We start from the raw sequence: 25204 nt of genomic DNA, 5'->3' as shown, positions 1-25204 counted from the left end.
GTTTCATACACATTTCATTCACAAAAAAAAATAATCTTACAACTTCATTTACGCTATACAGAACATACTGTTACTTTAAAAAAAGAAATTTACAAACTATATTACAGAATACAGTTAAAAAAATTTTAACACTGTTTTAAATGTAAAAAACGACCAATATAAAAAAACCAACAATTCATAATTAAAAGAAACAAATCAAAACTAAAAGCTAACCCAAAAAATTCCACTTTCCACAATATTAAAATTGACACAAAGTTATCCATCAGAACACAAATATGCATCTATGAAAATAATCTTGAATTTTTGGAGAAAATATGAATTATATGTTGAAATAAATTTCAAAATAATAGAGAAATTTTGGAATGAAGAATAATTGTAATGCTACTAATTTATCTAGCTTTAATTTAACTCAATAAAAGGGTAAACTCTTCAAATTCTCAGGCATGCAACATTCAATAAATACACTATCAAAAGCAACTAAATAAATGTTGTCACAATTCTTAATCATTAATAAATGGGGAGAGGCTGAGCGTATTGGGGAAAGATAAAAAAGTATTGGGTGATATGAGGTTGGTAGTTATTGGGTAACCATATAATATATAATTAATTAAAATCAAATCCCTAATTTTTTGATTTTTTTAAAAGGTAACTATATAATATGAAGTTTAATTAATATTTAATAAATAATAAAACATTAAAAGGTAATTGATTAATATTTAATAATTTATTGTTTATATTAAAAACTTTAAAAGGTAATTGATTAACCGGTAATAATTTAAATGGTTTTGTTGATAAAAGGAAAGTGAATAAATTAATTATTTATACATAATAATTATTAGTTAAATAATAAATTTTTTATTAAGATATTATTAGTTAATATGCTATAATTTGATAATAATATGCTATAAATAGTTTATTTTTAAATATATATTTTTTATTAATATATTATTAATTGATGTGCTATAAGATGATAATAATATGCTATAAGTAGTTTATTTTTAAAGAGTATGATTACAACTTGATATTTTCCTCTTAAATGTATGTGGGATGTTTATTTTTCTTATAAATATGGTAAAAGTGATCCATTAGTAATTGTAGTGTTATTTTTCATGACCACCAACTAAATAAATAATAGAAACTACCCATAAGTTTCATAATTGTCTGATAGTTCAAAATACCCATTGTAAAATATACGAACAGAGCCCAAATAGTTCTAGTTCTTAAGAAATCCTAACGAGTCGTTACATTAACAAACACGAAAAATACTAATCATTTCAGTAATATCACTGCATAAATATTTGATTCTCCGAGAATTTTAATTATACAGGCGGAATCCATTATGGCAAGAGCTACTTAAAAGTCGGTGTATAGTAAGAAATATGATGTATACAAGAGAAAAAGTCATAGGATAAATATATTGCTAAAGAAAATGAGAAAGAAAAATTGTAGATACTGGCTAACCAACTAGAATGGACTTTTAACATGAGATCAGAAAATGATAAGAATAAGAAGATAAAAAAGGATTAAAATGAGAAGCCGGATGATTTTGAGATGTATATCAAAAGAAAGGGCAAAGCTATGAAAAAGATACAGCTTGCTCAAGCTGGAGAATCAATATCTTCTGACAAACTGAATTAAAAAATGGTATTATTGTTGTTGTTGTTCTTGCTTTTTTCTGTACATTTTTGTTTGGGTGGGATATGTAACTACGGTTAGATATATAATATACTTCTACAAGTATATATAGGCTAGCTAGCTATCTTTCCAACCTGTTTATTTTCATCTATAATTTTCTTTTTGCTCAATTATCGATTGATCTATCATTTTATGTTTCAAAGGTCTTGTTTGGTTGCTTGATATGTTTAACTTTGCATATATATATATATATATATATATGTGTGTGTGTGTGTGTGTGTATATATATATATATATATATATATATATATATATATATATATATATATATATATATATATATATATCTTCGAAAATCAAAAAATAAAATACTAAATATTCTTTTGAGATAAAGAAAATAAAAAATCCAATTATACTGATGTAATGGTGGTTATCCCCTTGCCGCTAGACTAGTTTCCTAGCTAACTACCCTTCAATTAATTGCTCTCTTTCTTATGGATTCTAACAACAAACATTTTCTTGTGAAATATCTTGCGTGTAGGCATAACTACTCAGCTAGATATACCGATTACGTACTTGATGGTTGTGGTGAATTTTTTCCAACTGGTGCCCGTGAAACCCTTGAATCCTTCACCTGTGCTGCTTGTCATTTCCATCAAATTTTTCCTAGAAAAGTTGAGGTGGAGGTAGAGGACGGGCCAGAGAGTTCAATCATTTCTATTTATCATCCTAGCCACGGTACTTGTTGAAATCGCAAAGATCAATCATACTTTTTTTCAACACTTATATCTCTCATTTGTTGATTTGATTTTTTTCGTACGTCAAATGTGTCATCAGATTATCATGGGTAGAAATATGAGCTCTCTCTTTTTTTGGGAATTTTTTAAATTGTATAATTACCGTCAACTTAAAGATTATAAAACTACACATCTAAAGGCAAAATTTTGTTCACTAAACTAAAAGAGAAGAAAAATTGATTGTTTTTTTGATTCTTTCTTACTTAAAACGTCAAAGGGATTTTTAGATCTAGAATTTAAAATTTTGTATAGGTGATTAATTATATCTTCGACTATAATAACAGGTACTCAGCTTGTTATCATGGATGATCCACCACCACCATCACAATACACAGTGAAAACTAGGGCGTAACTTTGTGAAATGTCTGAGAAGAACAACATTGATGTAGAGACAAAGATGGAGATGGATGGAATAGAGATAAAAGTGAGGAAGTTGAAATGAAAGAAGAATGGTTGTTTGTCTTCTACTGTGAGAATAAGGTTGAATCCTTACCAAAGGGAGAAGATTCAAATTTTTGCAAATGAGATCATGGGATGGAAATGAAAAAAGAGACATGAAAAAATTATTCCTTTTTTTTATGAAATTGGCATCACTCTCAAATTCTTGAAGAATTGGATTAACAACACCAGACGCATGAATTAGGCCCTAAGAAAAAAAATAGGCATATGAGGAATAAGGATTAGTTTCTTAAAATAACTCTTTATGTGTTGTCTACTTGTTAGTATTTTGGTTTCTTTTTTCTCATGTCTTTGATCTATATAAGTTTATTATATAAAGTTTATGTTTTCTATTTTAATTTTGTTTATTTTTTACAATATTGTAGGTCTTAATTTCTACATGACGTTATATTTTTCAAATAGTAAGAAAAGACATAGATTTCCTTCTTATCTTGTCCGGACAAGTCACTTGCACATTTAAATTAGCATGGTGAGTATTTATATATAACATATTTTAACTATTTAAGGTAATTTATTTATTTATTAAAACTAACGTGATAAAAAATATATAAACATATGTGTCAAAAAAACATCAAAATAATCAAAATTTTCCTTGTGCCCCACCCTCAACATATCTTCTTCTTCGCACACTCTAGCGTCCTCTTCTTCAACCCACATTCATTATCCTCTTATTCTTTATTCTTTAGTTTTCGTCACAGTTCTTTATTTCACATCACAACTTCAAAATACAATTTCTTTTTTTCATTTGAATTTAGGTTAATTATGTATACGATTAATCTAAATAAATGAAAATAATAATGACAATAATTCAATTTATTTATTTATGCTTGAAAATTTTGAAGCAGTGATGTTTAGACATATAAAACTTAGACGATGATGGAGAGGGGGTGGGCCTATCAACGTCATGTCTGAAGTTTTATTTGGGATTATCAAAGGCAATAAATCACCTCTGAAAGACCTCCATCTAGCTGCGACCACCATTTTTGGTGAATCTTCAACTGTTTTTAGAAAATAAAGATACATATTTAAATTCAGTGCAAACTTTGCTTTCCTCTATTTTGAATCTTGATATTCTTCAAAGAAGAAGAAGTCTATCAAGAAGAAATTCGTAACAAATTGAATTTTATTTCAATGAAGTTGATGAGAAAATCAAGATTCTTTTATCTAAGAAAAAAGTTGGTGCTCTCTGTGGGGGTTCTTAGAAACCTCTTATTATCAATTGTAAAATTTGTTTATCTATGAACACAATAACCAATTCGATATAGTATATTTTTTTATGATTTGGAAAAAATTGATTGGGAAAAAATTTATTTGACTTTTGTTAAAGGAGTTCAATCTTTTTTTATTCAATCAACTTTTTTCCTATTTTTATTCTTTCATAATAGTCACTCTCAATTTACGTATTTTACATGAGTTAAGTTGCATATTGTCCTTGGAAGGATCAGGGTCATCATCAAGATAACTTTTTTTTCTTTTTTTCTTCTTTTTTTTATTTCACATTTCCTTTCTTTTTTTATGTCACATCTTTCAAAGAGGACTTCTGATCACTTTGTAGCTATCATTGATTACTTTTCACTTATTCATCCCTTTTTTTTGCAAAACTGAAAATTAGAATAAGTCTATGTTATAATGCTCAAGGAAGGAAGGTGCAAAAACTAGGAATTCAACAAAATATGGCTACCAAAAAAAGGCTACAAGCTTAAAAGAGATAACTAAAGATTAAATATCTGAAAAGGGCTAAAATTTCCAAGACAAATCAACAAAAGCCTAACATCATCTCCTGAGCAAAGCAACACTTTTTATTTCGCTTCAATAACATGTAGGGCAAGTTTTAGATTAAGATGCAAAATATGGAACAAAAAAAATCTCACCACACGTGGCACAAGTATAAACCAAGATGAATCAATTCTATTTCTAAGAGAGACATGATCATAACAAACTACAAAATAAATAAGCTACATACAAAGTTACAATCATTAACCTAGATGTCAAAAGTTTTGCAATTTCACTACAAATCGAGCACTCACAAGAAAGTACTAGTTAAAATGAGGGTGAAATAGTAAGTATCACATACTTCAAAAGAGTCTTTTATTTTCTCTCCAAAAAAATAATAATACTAAAATAAATAAAATTTATTCCTAAAAAAAACACTCGGTTCAAAGGGATTATCCTCAGGAAAAGAACCAAAAATTAAAGCCAATGAACCCACTAGTAAAATTAGGAGGTCATTCCTCCACCCCACACTTAAAAAGATGTTATGTCCCTAAAACAATAAATAAAATATCAAACAAGGGTTAGGAAAACTCCCTGAGGCCTTTAGGTCTATCTAGTAGCACGTTCTCTAAATTTATACCAAGGGTTGTCATCCCGCACTTAAGCACAAACGTGCTCCTTTCCTTCTTTTTTTTGGTTGGGTAGTGAGACTTTTCCCTAATCTGCAAAATCAAGATAAAAAAGTGATACAAATAAAATAAAAGAATTTAAACTACTAATTTGGTTTCCTCCAAATAAGCGCTTAATTAATGTCGCGGCACGACACTATCAATTTTACTATTTTTCTTCCACTTTAAAGATATGAATTGCACCCCTAATTTCACATAGATTTTTCTATGAAGCTCAAGGGGTGATCGTATAAAAATAAAGATCCCAAACAACAAATATCGCATTATGCACTTCTGGATCCTATGTGCGGAATGTAATTTTTCGATGTTGAAAAAATAAATTCAAGAATATAGACACAATTTTCCTCCTCCATACACTCTTTTATAGGCTGAGATGACTCAAACAATTTCTCATCATCCAAACATAATGTGGAAAAGTGTTTGAAATGAGGTCCAACGTGTCCAACTCATGAATTGTTTTATTATTTACACCCTCATATTTACACATACTAGAGTTTTTAAAAATGATATTATGTACTTTATTGCATAACTCTAGTGCACTCTCCTCAATAGGGACGACATCAATATAAGTGTTATCAAGAAATTTGCCCTCAACTTTTAGCTCTTCAAGTTTATTTTTACTATTTTTTCTTCATAGCACATATTATTACCAAATTGTTGGGTGTCATATGATTTAATCTTTGCACTCAACTCAATATCTAAATAATAGAGATCAAATTCAAAAGAATATTCACTAAGGCTCCTACATATTGATTTAATGCAAAGTGTTACCAAATCTTTCATGTCATCATACAACTTATCTAGTCGAGAAAAAAAATTTACCATATAAGAACACATAAAATTAGTTTGGAAAGAATTGAAAGGACACTCATCACTACATACTATTTCAAATGACATCTCAAGAAGAGTAGAAGAAATATAATAATAATAATAATAATAATAATAATAATAATAATAATAATAATAATAATAACAATAACAATAATAATAATAATAATAATAATAATAATAATAAATAATTTAAAACTAATCCTAATAAACAAAAAAAACTATAAGCTTAAATAAATACTAAAGACAATTTTAAGTCATATTCCCCGGCAGCGGCGCCATTCTTGATAACTTTCAAATATACTTCCTGAAAGAAAACATAAGCCATTGTATGCAATATATTTACCCAATTATGATTCGGGGTCGATCCCATAGAGAATATGAAAGAATATTATCAATAGCAAATATTTAACTCAATAGTCGTTATATAAAAATGGAGGGATTTATATTGAAATAAAAATAAAAACAATAAAAATAGCTTTGAACTAAGTATATGTATCCAAATAAAAAATAACCAGAAATGTGTTCTCATAAGCTCATAACGCCGTATTCCTAGCAATAGCAACTCTTTCCTAGTGTTTTGTATGTAAAGTGGTAAGTTATGTATCTCTAAATCCTTGGTCCAACATCTAAAAAATTTCACCCCACCTTGGTCCGACTACGTGTGTATAAACTACTAACCCTTACATTTACCTCATATTAGACATCATAATCGATGTATGACTTAGTTATTACTTCGCACCAATCGACATTAGTGTATTAGATAGTATCACACAAAATCTAACGTGGTTAGTTCTAACGCGTGCACTTTTAAAAATACTTCTAAACTAAAGAATTATCAATGCATGCAATAACCTATTTGAGAATGGCTTAGCTACTATTCATACTTTGTTAATCGTTTATGGTTTCCACTACCCTAGTTATGAAATTTAGCTACTCAATATATCAAAAACACAATCAAAATTTATTAAAATAAATAAAGTTGTGTTGATGATAAAAAGTTAATAATAATAGCTAAACTATCTTTTATTTATCACGAATACAATAAAAATAAAGCAGAAGAAAAAATAAACCATAATTCTCCGGCCTTTACGGCAGCTCTTACAAAGTTACAAAGCTAGAAGAAAATTTATATTGTGTATTGCTTTTTTATTCTTTACCTTCTTTCCCAAAATAATAATTTTATGAACTATTTATAAAAAAAAATCCTAAATAAGATAATTGAGTCCAGTTTAAATTAGGAATCCAAAATCAAAAGGAATTAAATTCCCTTTTTTTTTCCGCCGTGTGAGCTGTCCGTGAAAGTACTGCCGCCTCAAAAGTTCTCTTGTCTTCAACTTGCTTCCAAGCAGCAAGTTTCCCAATTCAAGATGAAATTTTTATGTTGTAATGTGCACTTTATGTTTATATATTATTATATTAAATTTAATTCATTAAGCTGTCTTCTTGATTTTCTTCAACCTTCCATCATTAATTCGTTTTCGTTTCAAACTTCTTCATTTTCTCACCAATTTAATCCTACAAATAAAATACATAATTTAGAACAATACATAAAATTTATGGTCAAAACGGATAAATATAAATAATAAATATGAGGTAAATAATGATAAAAATGTGTATTTTGATCTCACATCAGTATGGGAGATTTCGAATTATGGACCAACCTCATTTTCCGGGGGAAAAGAGTGAGGACGCTAAAGAGTTTCTAACTACATGTTGAGATTTGATCGAGGTGGTTGGATTAGATAAGTCACATGGGATTCGATATGCGACACTCTAGCTTCGTGGGCCAGCGAGAGAGTAGTGGAGGACTTATTCAGGGCCTTTGCCAGGTTGATTCCTCCGGTGACTTGGGAGAAGTTTTCTAATGCATTCCATGATCATTTTATCCCTTGAAGCGAGATAGAGGAGACTCACTTGATGTTTGAGAATCCGAGACAGGACGACTTATCTATTAGGCGCGTTTTTGCCAGTTGTCTAGGTAAGCTTTGGTCATTATTCCATAAGACAGAGAGGATCCCTAGATTTGTGAGAGGGCTAACTTTCTCAATTAGATCGACTGTGTTTAGAGCATCTAGAGGGGGATTCTTTCCAGTCCATTGGGATTACCGCCAAAGAGGCGGAATTGAAGGAGAGAGACGACTTTGGGGACCCTAAGAGGGCTCGTACATCAAGTTGGTTTCATGGTGCCTAATTGGAGGCAAGGGATCACATAGAGGGAGTGGTTCATTACAACATCAGGGACCCATTCACACATCTATGCCGACGTCTGGGGGTATTTAGATATTTCGAGGTTCTTATAGCTAGGGTCAGGGCTCGTACGGTTCACATTAGCGATATACATGGCAAGGTAATTATAGTGGGTTTTCAGGGTCCGCACAATAGTTCCCGGGTCAGAGATTTCACTTTACTTACGGAGATCCCGATCACCTGATGCGGCAATGTACTTAGAGAGGGGTCGTGGTGGGACCCAACCTAATTTTTAATTTCATACTAAGCCGTTGGCACCACAAAGTAGAGGTGTTGGGAGTGTTCAGTCATGTAGAGGCGGTAGAGTTTCTAGTAGTGGTGTTACAGCTCAACAGATTGGGGGTAGAAGTAACACCAAGATTGGAGGTTGACGAGGAGTCCTCTGTTATGCTTTCCCAGGAAGACCTGAGGCGGAGACCTTTGATGTCGTTATTATAGGTATCATACCAGTATGCTATTGACATGCGTTTGTATTGTTTGATCAAGGGCCTATATTCTCTTATGTGTCTACGTATTTTGCTGCTGAAATTTGATATGATATGTGATAGCATGACTGTACGTATTCGTGTTTCTACACCCGTTGATGAGCCTTTAGTGGTAGATCGAGTGTATCGATTCTGACTTATTTCTTTGGCTGGGTTTAGGCAGACTTACTCATTCTGGGGATGGTAGACTTTGATGTTATCTTGGGTATGAAATAAATTTCTATTTGTCATGTTGTCCTTGATTGTAAAGCTAAGATTGTGACCTTAACGATACATGGTGTTCCGAGGGTTTAGTAGAAGGTTTATTCGCCCTAGTGTGTCACCTTTGGCTGCCCCTGTGTTGTTTGTGAAGAAGGATGAGACTATGAGGATGTGTATTGAATATAGTGAACAAGGTAACACTGAAGAATAAGTATCCTCTTCCGCGTATTGATGACTTATTTTATCAACTCAGGGAGCATCATTCTTCTCTAAGATTGATTTGAGGTCCTCAGTTAACTTAGTATCCACTTTTCAAACCATACAAGGATTTCTTGAGTCTACATACAGTCTTATTCACTCCTTGACTCGGAAATACTTTAGGCAACTCCATGTAAATTTCATCAAACAAGTCTCCATGCCAAAAAGCATTAAACACATTCATTCGATGGATATGTCATTGTTTCATTGCTGCAATAGACAGCACTAATCTAACAATCTTCAGTTTCACCACTGGGGAGAATGTTTCTTTACAATCAATTCCTTCCTTTTGACTATAAAACTTTGCTACCAACCTAGCCTTAAACCTCTCCACTTCACCATTAGATTTGTACTTTATTTTGTATATCCGCCTACATCCAATAGGTTTTTTCCCAACAGACAAATTCACTAGCTCCCAAGTGTTGTTTTATTGTAGTTCCCTTACTTCTTCCTTCATAGCATCCACTCACCTAGGATTTGTGATTGCTTCAACATAACGTCTAGGTTCTGTGGATGCAGAAAAGGCAGCAACATAGGATTGAAATTTGGGTGCCAAATGATCATAAGCAATCTATTTGGACATATGATAGGCTACTGTTTCGTTCATGCTTAAGGAAACAAAATTCTTTAGCCAGACAAGAGGAAATTTATGTCTTTTAGACCTCCTGTTACATCTACTAGGTGGATCAGTTTCAATTGGTCCAAATTCTTCAGGTTGTATGTGTTATTCAATCTGTGTTACCAAAACCAGAAATTACTGAATGTAACATATTATTCAGACACGAATTAACTGAAACTTGTAGAACCAGTAAACAAGATGAACCAAAATTTATTTCACAAAATACATCAAACGTACCAGAATCTGAAATAATCTTTTAGTTTGGAAGAAGATCAAGTCCACTGAACTCACAAGGTCCCCTTAAGGAAATTATTCCCCTCTAGTATCCGAGGTTTGATTTGGAATATAACCTCCCAAGGTAAAATGATCTTAATCAGCTGATTGTAGATACCAAAAACTCTATTGTCAGCGAATCAATCCACAGCAGGAAAGTACACGAAGAAAAATATGTTTAGAAGAAGAAGGAAGATCACAAAATTTGTTAAAATATATTCTGAAGACTGAGTGGTATTTATAGGCAAAAAGAATATGTTTTGAAAGGTTGCAACCCTTTCATAATTGACACGACCATTAATGAAAGTTTGCAACCTTTCAAATGGCATTGTCTGTTCCCGAAAGTTGCAACCTTTCAGAATATTCATGAGTCATGGCGGGAAATTTTAATAAAACAAAAAATAAAATGTGCCACGCGCGGATCCGAGTTTGGTCGGGTCAACTAAATATTTTAAAACATTTTGGTTAACTAAAAACATCTTTTATTTACTAACTAATTGAAAATATTTTTGGCCATTTAATTAATTAAATAAATAAATAACACTTTGTCCAAAAAATAATCTCTCGATCGATCATTTGCCAAAGCCAAAGCCAAAGCGAGCGAGCGAGCGACAACGACGACGTGAGGGGGGTCCCTCTTTCCAACCCTTTAAACAATTAAAAGGAGTGTTTATGTATTTAAACATTACTATTTTTCTTTCCATCACCGATGAGGGATAAATGCCTTTTCATTAAAGCATAAGTGGACTTTTCAAGTTCCCAACTCTTCAAGTTCTCAACTTTTCAAATTCCTCTCCTTCCCTCTATTTCCCATTAATTCTTGCTACATACCCAACAATCCCCTACATTGATGGGGAATGGTTATAACATAGGAATCACTGACAATTGTGTACTTTACAAGAAAGGATTAATTGTATCTGGATAAGTAGGTTTCGCCTTGGACTTTCCATAGTTAACATATGTCAGATATACTCGGTCAATCAGTAGATATGATATCTTTGAACTGTCGAGCTTTGGTGTATACGTAGACAACCATATGTCACACAATTAACCCTTTACTGTTTATGAATCTTACGGTTGTGTTTGTTTCAGCCATTAACACCTCTTGTTTCATGAGTTTATAGAGAATAGGCTTTTGACATAAAATTCTCTTTAAAGAGGCTTCCACATTACACTCACATAGGTGATTTCTAACCGTGTCATCTTGTAGATACACTATTTGGTCAAATTTATCAAACTTAGCAGATCATTAAGAATTTTAAGCTTAATTACCTCATTAACAAGCCTTAAAGTCTTAACCTTTTCGTGATCATTGTCTTCATCATGAGAATGAATTGAGTTAATTGAAAATGTCAAACCGTCAGCCGCAACTTTATTTTTCTCCTTAAATCTAGCTCTTGGGATCGCCAGTTTGCTAGATAGAGTTACCATCATGCTGACTTGTCCTAAGCCGTTAACCCATTTCCTTACATAATCTTTCAACTGCCTCTTTCACTAGGCCTTTCGTTAGTGGATCTGACATATTATCGCTTGACTTTACATAGTCAATTGTGATAATTCCACTAGAGAGCAGTTGTCTTATGGTGTTATGTCTCCGTCGTATATGACGAGACTTCCCGTTGTACATAATGCTCCCTGCCTACCTATTGCTACTTGACTATCGCAATGTATGCAAATTAGTCCTACAGGTCTTGGCCAGAATGGAATATCCTCTAGGAAATTTTGGAGCCATTCGCTTCTTCACCAGCCTTATCCAAAGCAATGATTTCAGATTCCATTGTAGAGCGAGCAATACATGTCTTCTTGGACGATTTCAAAGAGACTTCTCTCCACCAAGTATGAACACATAACCACTCGTGGATTTTACATCATTTGACCCGGTGATCCAATTTGCATCACTATATCCTTCAATCACAGCAAGATATTTATTATAATGCAAAGCATAATGTTGTGTATATTTTAGATAACCCAACACACGTTTCATTGCCATCTAGTGAGTTTTATTTGGATTAGTAGTGTACCGAATCAGTTTAATAATACCACATGCTTTATCTGGTCGCGTGCAATTCATAATGTACATCAAACTTCCCAACACTCTGGCATATTCCAATTGAGGGTCACTTTGACCTTAATTCCTTTTAAATGTACAGCTTAAATCTATTGGAGTTTTGACAACATTGATATTCAAGTATTTGAATTTATCCAATACTTTTTCAATATAATGAGATTGAGATAATGCTAGTCCCTGGGGAGTTTTGATAATCCTGACCTCTAAGATCAAATCACCAGCTCCTAAGTCTTTCATATCGAACTTGCCGGACAACATGCGCTTAGTAGCATTTATATCTTCAATTTTCTTACTCATTATTAACATGTCATCAGCATACAAACAAAAAATGGCTTCGTGATTCATAACATTTTTAATGCAAACACATTTATCACATTCGTTAATCTTGAATCCATTTGCCAACATTGTTTGGTTAAATTTAGCACGCCATTATTTTGGTGCTTGCTTGAGTCCATAAAGTGACTTCACAAGTATGCGCACTTTCTTTTCTTTACCAGGAACTATAAACCCTTCAGGTTGTTCCATCTAAATTTCTTCCACTAACTCTCCATTTAAGAAGGTTGTCTTTACATCCATTTGGTGAATTTTAAGACCATGCACTGCTGCTAGTGCTATTAACATCCAAATTGATGTTATTCTTGTTACTGGAGAGTATGTCTCAAGGTAGTCCAGACCTTCCTTTTGTTTGTACCATCTCAAGGTAGTCCAAACCTTACTTTGTCTGTACCCTTTGACTACCAATCTAGCCTTATATTTGTCAATAGTCCCATGAGGTTTCATTTTCTTTTTAAAGATCCACTTTGATCCTAAAGGTTTATTTCCTGAAGAAAGATCAGCCAATTCCCAAGTGTGATTGCTTAAAATTGATTCAATCTCACTGTTGACTGCTTCTTTCCAATAAGTTGACTCTGACTAAGACATAGTTGCTTTAAATGTTTGAGGATCATTTTCAAGCAATAGTGCTACAAAATCTGGTCCGACAGAAGAAGATTTTCGTTGCCGAGTACTACGCCTAGGTTCCTCACTAGTTAGAATATTTTTCAGTGATTTTTCTCGTGGTTGTTTAGGTCTTTCACTTGTTGACTCACTTTCAATTTTATACGGATAAATGTTTTGAAAAAACTCTACATTATCCAATTCAATTATCGTATTAACATGATTCTCAAGATTATCATATTTGTGAACCAAAAATCGACAGGCTTGGCTTTACTATTCACAGCATACCCAATAAAGACACAATCTATTATGTTGGGTCCAATTTTAACCCTCTTCGGTAAAGGAACCTCTACCTTGGCTAAACACCCCCACACTTTGAAATATTTAAAGTTGGGTTTTCTTCCTTTCCACATCTCATATGGAATGGATTGTGTATTTCGATGGGGTACTCTATTGAGTATTTTATTAGCTGTAAGGATGACTTTCCCTTAAGGTTTCATGGTGAACCAGAATTGATCATAAAGGCATTCCTCATTTCCTTTAATGTTCAGTTCTTCTGTTCTGCCAAACCATTTGAGTGTGGTGTATAAGGTGCAGTAGTTTGATCAATAATACAATATTCCAAGCATATCTCTGCAAAAGGAGATTCATATTCTCCACCCCTATCACTCCGAATCGTTCTTATCTTTACATTCAATTGGTTTTCCACTTCATTTTTATATTGTTTAAATGCATCAATTAATTCATCCTTATTAAGCAAATATACATAACAAAATCGAGTGCAGTCATCAATAAAAGTTATAAAATACTTTTTCCAACCACGAGATGGTGTTGACATCATACCGAATATATATGTGTGAATTAAGCCTAAAATTTTAGAATTTCTTTCAACAGACTTGTAAGGATGTTTAACAAACTTACTTTCCACACAATTTGCATTTTGACTTATCGCATTTAAAATCAAGCAATACTTCTAGATTAACAAATTTTTGCAAGGCTTTGTAATTTACAAGTACCAAACGGCCATGCCATAAATCACTTAACTCCAATAAGTAAACAGAAGTAGAATTTTTATTAATACTCTCAACAACCATTACATTTAGTTTGAAAAGACCCTCAATAAGGTAGTCCTTTCCAATGAACATTTAATTCTTACTTATTATAGTTTTATCTCTAACTAGGACACACTTAAACTCGTTTTTAACAAGTAGTGCAATAGAAACGAAATTCTTCCTAATATTAGGGACATACAGAACATTTTTTCAAATTCAACACCTTGCCGGATGTCATTTTCAACATTACTTACCTAGTTATTGCAATCCTTGCTGTTGCTGTGTTTCCCTTGAATAAATCTTCATTGTACTCAGCAGGAGTGTACGTTGTAAAGGCTACTTTCGTAGAGTAAATATGTCTAGTGGCACCGGAGTCGACAAAATAACTCTTTGGGATTTGCAACTAAGTTACACTCCGATATCATTGCACACAATTCATCTGCATCTTCCATCTTTTCCACGATATTTTTTTGACTTTTGCCTTTGCCTTTGTTTTTGTCCTTTCTTTGATCATAACAATCACAAAACCTATGACCAACCTTGACCAATTGTAACAGTTGCCTTTGAATTTCTTCTTGGCCTGTTCTGAATTCTGCCGCTGGACTTCTTTCTCTTTTTGTTTTTGATAGGAGCTTCTTCAACAATATTAACTCCAATGATTGTTGAACTCTCACGCGACTTCTTTTTGGCATTTTTGTTATCTTCCTCAATCTTGAGCCGAATCACAAGATCTTCAAGCTTCATTTTTTTACGCGTGTGCTTTAGATAATTCTTGAAATCATTCCACAAAGGAGGCAACTTCTCGATCATAGTAGCCACTTGAAAAGCTTCATTTACTACCATATTTTCAGCAATCAGATCATGGAGAATAAGTAGAAATTCCTGCACTTGTGATTCAACTGTTTTACTATCTACCATTTTATAGTCTAAAAACATTGCGACTACAAACTTTTTCAAGCATTCATTTTCTGTATTATATTTCTTCTCAAGTGCATCCCACAACTGTTTTGAAGTTGTTATTGCACTATACACATTATATAAGTCATCCTCTAGAGCACTCAAAATGTAGCCTTTACATAGGAAGTCTGTCTGTTTCCATGCTTAAATAATCATGAACTTTTCCTTGTCTGGCATATCATCAGCAGGAACTAGAGTATCATCACTTGTAAATTTCTGTAGACCAAGAGCGGTAAGCCACAAAAATAATCGTTGTTGCCATCCTTTGAAATTTACACCTGTGAATTTACCCGGTTTCTGTGCTTGTGGTACAAGAGTTCAGGTTGGTACAGCAACAACCACTGTAACACCATTGTTTGTCATTTCTGATAAACAAATATTGATACAATTTAAGTAAGCAATAAACTATAATTGCAGACTTATAGGATATAAAATCACGAAGACTTTTATCTCCACCAGAAACACAGATTTAAAAAAATAATTTCCTTAATATTGTTATTCATGTGTTATCAAAACTAGAAATTACTGATTGTAATTAATTATTTAGAAACACGAAGTAACTTAAGTTTATAGAACCAGTAAGTAAGATGAACAAAAATTTATTTCAAAAAATGCTTAAAACGTACAAGAATCTGAAATAATCTTTTAGTTTGGAAGAAGATCAAGTCCACTCACAACTCATAGTTTCCCCTTAAGGAAATTATTCCCCTCTAGTATCCGAGGTTTGATTTGGAATATAACCTCCCAGGGTAAAATGATCTTAATCATCAAAGTGTAGATACCAAAAACTCTATTGTCAGCGAATCAATCCACAGCAAGAAAGTACAAGAAGAAAAATATTTTTAGAAGAAGGCGGAAGATCCGAAAGTTCGTTAAAAATATTCTGAAGACTAACTGGTATTTATAGGCAAGAAGAATATATTATGAAAGGCTGCAACCCATTCAGAAGGTATTGACTGTTCCTGAAAGTTGCAACCTTTCAAAACAGTCATGAGTCATGGCGGGAAATTTAAATAAAACAGAAAATAAAACAGGTGATGCGCGGATCTGAGTCGGGTTTGAAAATATTTTGGTCATTTAATTAATTAAAAAATAATTAACACAAACTTTGTCCAAAAATAATCTCTCGATTGATCATTTGCTAAAGCCGAAGCGAGCGACGACGACGGCGCGAGGAGGGTCCCTCTTTCAAACCCTTTTAAGAATTAATAATAGTGTTTATATATTTAAACTTTCCTATTTTTATTTTCATCACCGATGAGGGACAAATGTGTTTTCATTAAAGCATAAGAGGACTTTTCAAGTTCTCATCTTTTCAAATTCATCTCTTTCCCTCAATTTCCATTCAATTCTTGCTACATACACAACAGTATGTTCTCAACATGTTCTAGAGGAGTTGTATCTCCATGTGTGATCACTATTTCAGTCATATTATTCTCATCACATGCTTCACTGTCTGGAACAAACAATTTATTACATGATCCATCACTATTTGCTTTGAAAGGAAATATATCTTCTTTAAATAAAACATCCCTGCTAACTACGAACCTTTTTGATTCTAGATCATACAAAACATATCCTTTTTGAGCCATTGAATATCCTATATGCACTAACATTCTAAACCTTGATTTTAGTTTCTTAACCTATTGAACCACCTTAGCAAAGGAGAGACAACCAATAACTCTTAAGTGTGAGATCAAGGTTTCTTGTTGTAGAACACTTCATAGGGAGATTTATTATGCATCACAGTACTAGGCAACTTATTAATAATATGTAAAGCAACTAACACACACGGACCCCACAAATCAATAGGTATCTCAGCTTGAAACCTTAAAGCCCTTGTTACTTCTAGTAGGTGTCTGTGTTTCCTCTCCGCTACACCATTTTGCAGAGGAGTATAGGAACAACTAGTCTGATTAACTATGCCAAAGTTATTGAATAAATCTTTGCACACAGAATTGACAAACTCGGTGCTATTATCCAACCTTATGACCTTAACATTCCTATCAAACTGAGTTTTATTATACACAATGAACTGCTTAATGGCCACACAAACATCAGAATTCAATTTTACACCCAAGTTAACCTTGAAAAATCATCTACCATACTGAGAAAAAACCTGTTCCCATCAAATGTAGGCACTTTGTAGGGACCCCAAACATCCATGTGTACAAGATCAAAGCATGCTGAAGTATGTATACTACTTGTAGGAAATGAATTTCTATCTTGTTTTGCATGAGGACACAATATAATTATTCAAAGTATTTGTTATAGAATCAGTTTTTACTGCTATAAGCTTGTTTAACGACCTTATAGAAGCATGCCATGCCTTTTGTGCCATAACTTCACATCTTTAGACATTTGATCTGTGTGAATTCCTTTTACAGAAAGAACACATCCATTGTTCTGAAGTTGAGGCTGCTTCACCTTTGTACTTCCAGTTAGAATTTACAATTGATTCTCTTCTCTACCAATCTGCCTCACCATTCAATTAGAGATATCCTTAAATAGGCCAAAATCAGGAAAGAAACTCACTGAACATCCTAACTCTTTTGTGAGTTTTGACACAGAAATCAAATTAAACTTGAACCGTGGTAACTGAAACACATTAGTCAAGGATGTCCTTGCAGTGATATTACTAGAGCCAGCATGAGTAACTTTAGCAACAGCCCCATTAGGCAAATAAATTCCCCTAGAAACTACTGCAGGCATATCTAATAGGTTGATATCTGCGACCATATGATTTGTAGCTCCAATGTCTATTATCCATTCATGTAAATATTTAATTGGATGAGTACTGGCACAACTCATACTGCTAAGTTTGCTGAGGAGTTCACATATTTCTAGTTGTCACTCATATTCTTCAGTAGACTCACTATCTGATATATTGCTCCTTTGAAAAAAGGATACAATCCCATTTCAAAATTTCTATTATGTGAAGAAGACTCAACCTTGTATGACACTCTTTTACCTTTGTGGTCTTCCTTATTTTCTTCAGCTATATTCTCAAAAGGATCACCCATCATGTCACATTGTTCAGATGCCTGCAACTGATCAGTCATCACATTATGAGCCCTTGCGTTTGAGTTATAACCATTGTTCCATGTTTGTACTCCCTTCTTTATGAACTTGTTAAAGTCTGAGGGATAGCCTACTAATTTGTAACACACATCCTTAGTATGACCTTTCATTTTATAGAACTCAGACTGCAAATTGTAGTTCTTCTTATATCTTGCAGAGTCATTTCTTGTGAACATAGGCATATCAAGATTACTGCTACTTGATGCAGGACTTGCTCCTAAAATTCCGGAGTTCTCAGCTACAATTTTTTGTCCTTTATCGCTAATTATCATTCCATACGCCTGATTCACTGATGGCATAGGACTCATGAGCAAGATTTGTCTTCTTGATTGGTAATAGGAGTTGTTAAGCCCCATAAGAAATCGAAACAATTTTAACTTCTGCAAATGTACTACAAACTCTTTTGATTTTTCACAATTACAACTTTGATTTGGAACAAGAGCTTTAAACTCTTCCCACAAGCTTTTTAGTTTCGAAAAGTATGTTGATACTGTAGTAGTACCTTCGATCAATGTATCATATTCCTTGTGAAAGATTGCAAGTTCTTGAACCATCAACCTTATTGAACGTTTCATACAGATCATCCCATACTTCTTGTGCATGAGAGTTGTACATAATACCTCCTAGTAAACCTTTTTCCACAGAATTCATCAGCCAAGACAACACCACAACATTTACTCTTTCCCACGTGTTCTCGAAACACTTCCTTCTTACAAGAACCATCCACCATTCACAATATGTTTCTTCCCAGTATAGATACTCTCATTGATCTATACTATGTAATTTTGCCGCTCCCGTTAATTGAAACGAAACGATTTGAGTACCATTAATATCAGCATGGTAATGAAATAATGGATGATTATAGTCAATTCCTGTCCTATGACTAGATTCAGTTGATTGTGGCTGTGTAGATTGATCTCCTTCCATCGCCATCGAAATTCTCAATTTCTTTTTTAACAGATTTTATTAAATTTCAATCTGCGGATGTGGATCGAATCTTTCAACCAGCTTATCTAGTTTCTAACTGCTCTGATACCATGAAATTGTATGAATTTGACAAATCGTATAGATCACGAGGAGAAAAAGAAAATAACATGAAAAGAGGAGAGGAAGAAGATAAAGACTCGATAGAGAGTAATTGTATGAATTTTATTATTCAATGATAACAGGAATAAATATAAGTACTCTATATATAGAACATAAAACATAAAGTAACTAATTCTATACTTATCCTAACTAACTTCCAATCTGTTATATTAACTAACTTTCTATAAGTTAGTTAACTTTGCAACTGACTATTCGAAGCTAACTAATTATTCTAAGTGACTCCTTTAACATACACTATGATAATTAATTATAATCTATAGGTCTCCCAAAATAAGTTAATGTTAAGTAACTTTTTGATTTCATCTCGGACAAATATTGGTGTGGAATACATGGGGGCCAGCGCCTTATAAGACATAGCCACCACATGCCTTATAAAGTGGGTAAGAGTTCGGAACCAAAACATGTCTTATAAAATGAGTAAGAATCCGGAGCAAAAAAGGTAAAAATAAATTGAGTAATATTTTAAATAGGGAAAAGAAAAAGAGATTAAACCAAAAGGCCGATATTTGAATGTTAATATTAATTTCATTAAATCGTTGGTTGGAAGGAACATGCTGACATGCGCCTTGTAAGGCGCATGCTAACATGAGTCTTACAAGACACATGTCAGTGAGCTCCTTCCAATTACAACATTAAAAAATGTTTTAAAATATTAATATTCCTTCTTCATTATTTATTCAATTATTTTGTTATTGTGTTTTTGTATTTAGCTTTTTCTGTTTATACTATAAACATGTAAGTGATGTGGTCAAGTTGAATAGTTTTTTTTATGTAATTTGATAGTATTGAGGAAAAAATATAACCGATATGAAAAAAATATAAAAGAGAACAGTTGTAGACAATGCATATTATTTTAGCGTGGTTGTTAATTTTTTATGTCTATTGGTTGGTACATGTGGCCTTGTCGTTCTTTGGTAGTTGTAAATATACTGCAAAAATGAATTTACTATTGAATTGTTTTAATATTTTAAAAATGTGAATATTAACTTTTGTCATCAACAATAATTAATGAGTATCGACAACAATATGTATGTTATAATAACAGGCAAAATTTCAATATTCACATTTTTAAAATATTAAAAAATTCACTAATAAATTTAATTTTCCAAGACATTAAAAACCTTAAAGAACAATAAGGTCACACGTACCAATCATGTGTGGAAGGGGTACACATAAACAACAACAACTACGTCGAGGTAGAGGATAATCTCTAAAATAATATGCAATATCTAGAAGTTTTGTCCTTTATATTTTTTTTCATGTCCCTTATATTTTGTTCTCAATTTTATAAAATTATATTAAAAAAACAATTAAACTTGACCATATTACTTACATTTTTATTTACATATATAAATAGTGAAAACAGAAAAAAAATAAATAGGAAAACACAACAACAAACAACTGAGTAAATAATGGACAAGGAACATTAATATTTTTAAAATGTTTTTTTAATGTTGTAATTGTAAGGCCTACGATGCCATGCGTCTTGTAAGGTTCATGTCAGCATGCTCCATACAAGGCGCATGTTACCATGTGCCTTACAAGGCTCTTGTCACTGTGTGCATTCCTGCCAACGATTTAATGGAATCTTTCATTCTATCCAAATGTTGACCTTTAGGTTTGATCCTTAATTTTCATTGCTCTTCTGAAAATTTTATTCAATTATTTTGTCGTTTTTGGTCCAGACCTAATGATTAAGGGGTAAGACTTTGAATAACGGGTAATGTGTTGGAGGATCTTCGCGTAATAAGGCATGCCCCCTCCCCCGACTCATTATTTTTTATTATTTAAAATATTTTGCTAAAAATTGCACTTTGAAAAACAAAATTGAGAACTATTTATTTATATTTTATATCCCATGATATAACTAGGAAGTAGAAAGGATCGATAAAAACAGATTTTGTCAAAAAAGATATACAATAATGAAATAAGATATTTTAGTGAAAATAATTAATCACTAAATATCAAATTTGTTCCACTACCCTTTTAGATTGATTTGGTATTTTAAAACGGAAATTTACAAAAATGGCTATAATTTGAGCTTAATTAGTAAGTTATAGTTATAGCATGTTTGATAACGAATTATAGTTACATATTAGGAGGAAAAAAGAGGCAAGCAAGAACTGAGAGAGAGGTAAGAGAAGTTGAATGCTTGTTGTATTCATTGTATAACGAATACAATTGATTTAATTGATTTCTATCAAAATGTATATGATTGTACTCATATTAGGAGGAGAGAGACGAGTGAGGAGATTGGCGAGCTATATCGAGAGAGGAATGAAAGAGGCGAGCGATATTAAGAGAGAAAGGATAGAGGCGAGCGAGATCAAGAGAGAGTTGAGAGAGATGAGCGAGATCAAGATAGGAAGGGCAGAGGCAAGAGAAATTGAGAGAGGGATGAGAGAGGCGAGTGAGATCGGTAGAGGACGAGAGAGGAAAGCAAGACTGGTAGAGGTATATGAGAACCAAACGAGAGGATGAATGCATGTTGTATTGGGAAAACCCATCGGTTGCCACTTAAACTTGGCATCAAGTTTCACTTAGACACCTCAACTAGGAGATGTTCATTTTAAACACCTCATGTATATTTTTGCTATGTTATTTTGACAGTTTTTGTTGACTCAACATAGCATGTGTGTTACACGAATTTTATGCACGTGAAACACTTTTTTTGTTGGAAAATATTTTGCTCTCTTCTTATTCCTCACTTTCTCTACCTTCCATCAACCCAACATCACCATACAAATTTTCGAGAAAATTCTGCAAAACATTGTTGGTTTATATTAGAATCCAATTTCTTGAACAAAAGAGTCAATTTCTTTAGCAACCTCATATATAATATTAAGATCATCATCATTCTCTAAGAATTTGTGACTCTTTTCTTTTTAAAATCAAATCACATAATGTTTAAGCTTTTTTACATTAATGTTTTCTGCTACTACAACGAAAAGACTCCCGTCCTCAATAATAGTGAGAAGTTTTCTTGAATTTTAATTTTTTAACTGAAAATTATCCTAATTTTTTGTGTCTGTTGTAGTAACACAAATTGGAGGTACAAGCCATTACAGAGACTGCGTCTTCACCATTTATATAACTAAACCCCGACATTTCCCATACCATTCATAACTAAATCCCATAACATTTCCACATAGCATTCATATCTAAATCCCATAACATTTCCCCGTAGCATTCATAACAAAATCCTTAATTTTTTTTCTCCTTCTGCATCTTCACCATTTATATAATATTGTTATTTTTGTTTCAAGATGCAATTTTGATTTGTTTTTAAGAAAAGAGGATTCAAGGAACGTAACACGAAAAAACACAATTTTGTACAACACTAGAAGAACACGTGAACTGTGATGGATTTGAAAAAGAACAAAGAAAAGAACATAACAAATACGCATAGAAGAAGAAGAAGAATATGAAGCGGAAGATGTGGAGGTGAGGAACAGGGTAAGATATTCTGAAAGAAAAAAAAAGAAAGTAAAAGTGAGCTTAAAAAAATAAAATAAAAATTCCACGTACCACATGTTCATTCATTTATTTATCGCGTAGGAGGCGTTTGGATACACACGATTAAGTTAATTCTAAGAATATAAAAAAAGTGTCAAAATGACACATCAGAAGCCTACCTAAGGTGTTTAGAATAAACATCATCGAATTAAAGTGTCTAAGCGAAAATTGTTGTCAACTTTAGGGGGCATCGATGGGTTTGGTCATGTTGTATTCATTGTATAACGAATAAAATTGATACTGTCACGCTCCGAGCCACCATCCTGGACGAGATTGGCACTCGAAGATCATTTTTGACCTCGAGCGGACCCTTAGTATGGCTTACTTAACTCAGTGGAAGACTTAACTCAATAAAATAGTGTCATTCAATAACTACAAGACTAATAAGTTTGCCAAAATAACACTTAAGTCTCACAACAAAATATCTGCAATATAAAGATGAGAGACTCAAAACTAAATTGTCTGACTATCTATAAAGCCTCTATAATACTAAGATGGTTGTTTAGACAGACCCCACAATATCCTATAAAAGAATGATTAAAAGCGAATAAAAGCGTCCTCCAAGATGCAAGGAGGCTCACCACTGACTCTGAAAGCTCAATTGGATCAATGACGTGCTTGATAATGCTAATATTGATTGCCTACATCTTCATCATAAGATCATGCAGGCCAACTGACATTAGTACATTAAATGTACGAGTATGCGATTTGGAATGCTAACAACAACTTGAGCTTGAAAAAGTATAACAAAGGAATAATTACCTTGGCTCAGCTCAACTCATGAATAACTTGAAATAATGCAAAGCAATAAGATGCATGCAATATATAAAAACTTTTAGAACAATGAAAACACTTAGTTAGTTAGAGAAAAATGCAATAATAAACTCAACTTTACTCATATATGAAGTACTATAGTTTCTGTGAGAGATTCTCTAACCAACAACCATCACTTTGAGCCTAAGTGATGGTACAATGTATTACCTCAAGTTGCAAGAGGATTGTCCTATACCTTGCCGTCAGTATAGAACTTTAACTACTAAGTGGATCCACTATTCTATACTAAAAAGCACTAAAAATCATCTAAAAAGTATGATCATTCTTCTATCCATGTTGACTACATGGTTTATGGAGGCTTTCGTTAATATGAACTCGCGTCCTCATATCGGTGCTCAATACTACTCCCAAAAATACTTATCGCATATATTTTAAGACAACTTCTTCTCTAATTTGAGGTAATATGTAACACCTTGGAAATTTTTTGAGCTAAGACTCGAACTGTTCATTGTAGTGAGTGAGTTTTACCAAGGAAATAAAATTTTCTTAAGTATTAAGTTCATTTCACTATATTTCATACCTTGAGTTCCATAAAGAATTAAATTGAAAGTAAAAAAAATCTAAAAATTTAAGAGCTAAACAAAGTATGAGTTTTGGGTCAACTTCAGATGACCATTAATCCCAGTAAAGGATGAGTTACGTGTGATTAATATGCCATTAGATAAATCTTTGAATTATCTTTCCAAAGCCATTGAGTATGCTAAATTTCGAGTTTGGATGAGTGAGATATGACCTTTTGAAGTTAGGTTGTCCAGTTAAGAAAAGTTAGCCAAAAATAGTGAGGGGTATTTTGGTCCTTCCCTTACCCAAATAGATTTAACTAGTTTCTAGTCATTTTAGGGTCTAGTCCTTTTAGTTTCAGTTTTATGATCCTAATAAACACCTAGGGTTTTAGTTGAGAGTTCAAGAAGAAGCAAGGATGAAGGCGTTCGTCGACGTTTTTAAGTCTACTTGCGGATTTTTGCCACGGGTCTAATCCTTAAGAGGTATGTAAGCTTCCATAGTGTTGGATTACTTCTCCTACACGCCAATCATGTATATTTTTCAGCAAAATATCATACTTAAAATTTAAAGATTAGAGTTTCTTATGAGTTCTTGAAATGTATTCTTGAAGTTCATTCTAATTTTTGTTGTATTGGAGTTTTGATTATATCTTGCGATAAAACTGAGTAATTTTAGTTTTGTTTCCAGTATATTAGAGTGTGCATAAGTTAAGTAATCAAATCCAAGTGATTGGGGAAGAAACGTTCGAATTTAGGCGATTTAGGGTGAGAAAACAAGCAAAAGTGCTCTCAAAAAATTATGGGTTGGGGCCTGGAGCAGTGCGCCTGCCAGAGCATCCAAAACCCATGTCTGTCAAGGGTTGGGGCTCCGCGCCAGCCATAGCCCCAGGGTCGTCTGTCCAGTCCTGTTTGCCTCCGGTAGCTCTATTTGAGTTAGTTTAAA

Source organism: Solanum lycopersicum, chromosome 9, assembly GCF_036512215.1.
Source record: "Solanum lycopersicum chromosome 9, SLM_r2.1".
Lineage (NCBI taxonomy): Eukaryota > Viridiplantae > Streptophyta > Magnoliopsida > Solanales > Solanaceae > Solanum > Solanum lycopersicum.
Note: the sequence above shows the minus strand (reverse complement) of the source record.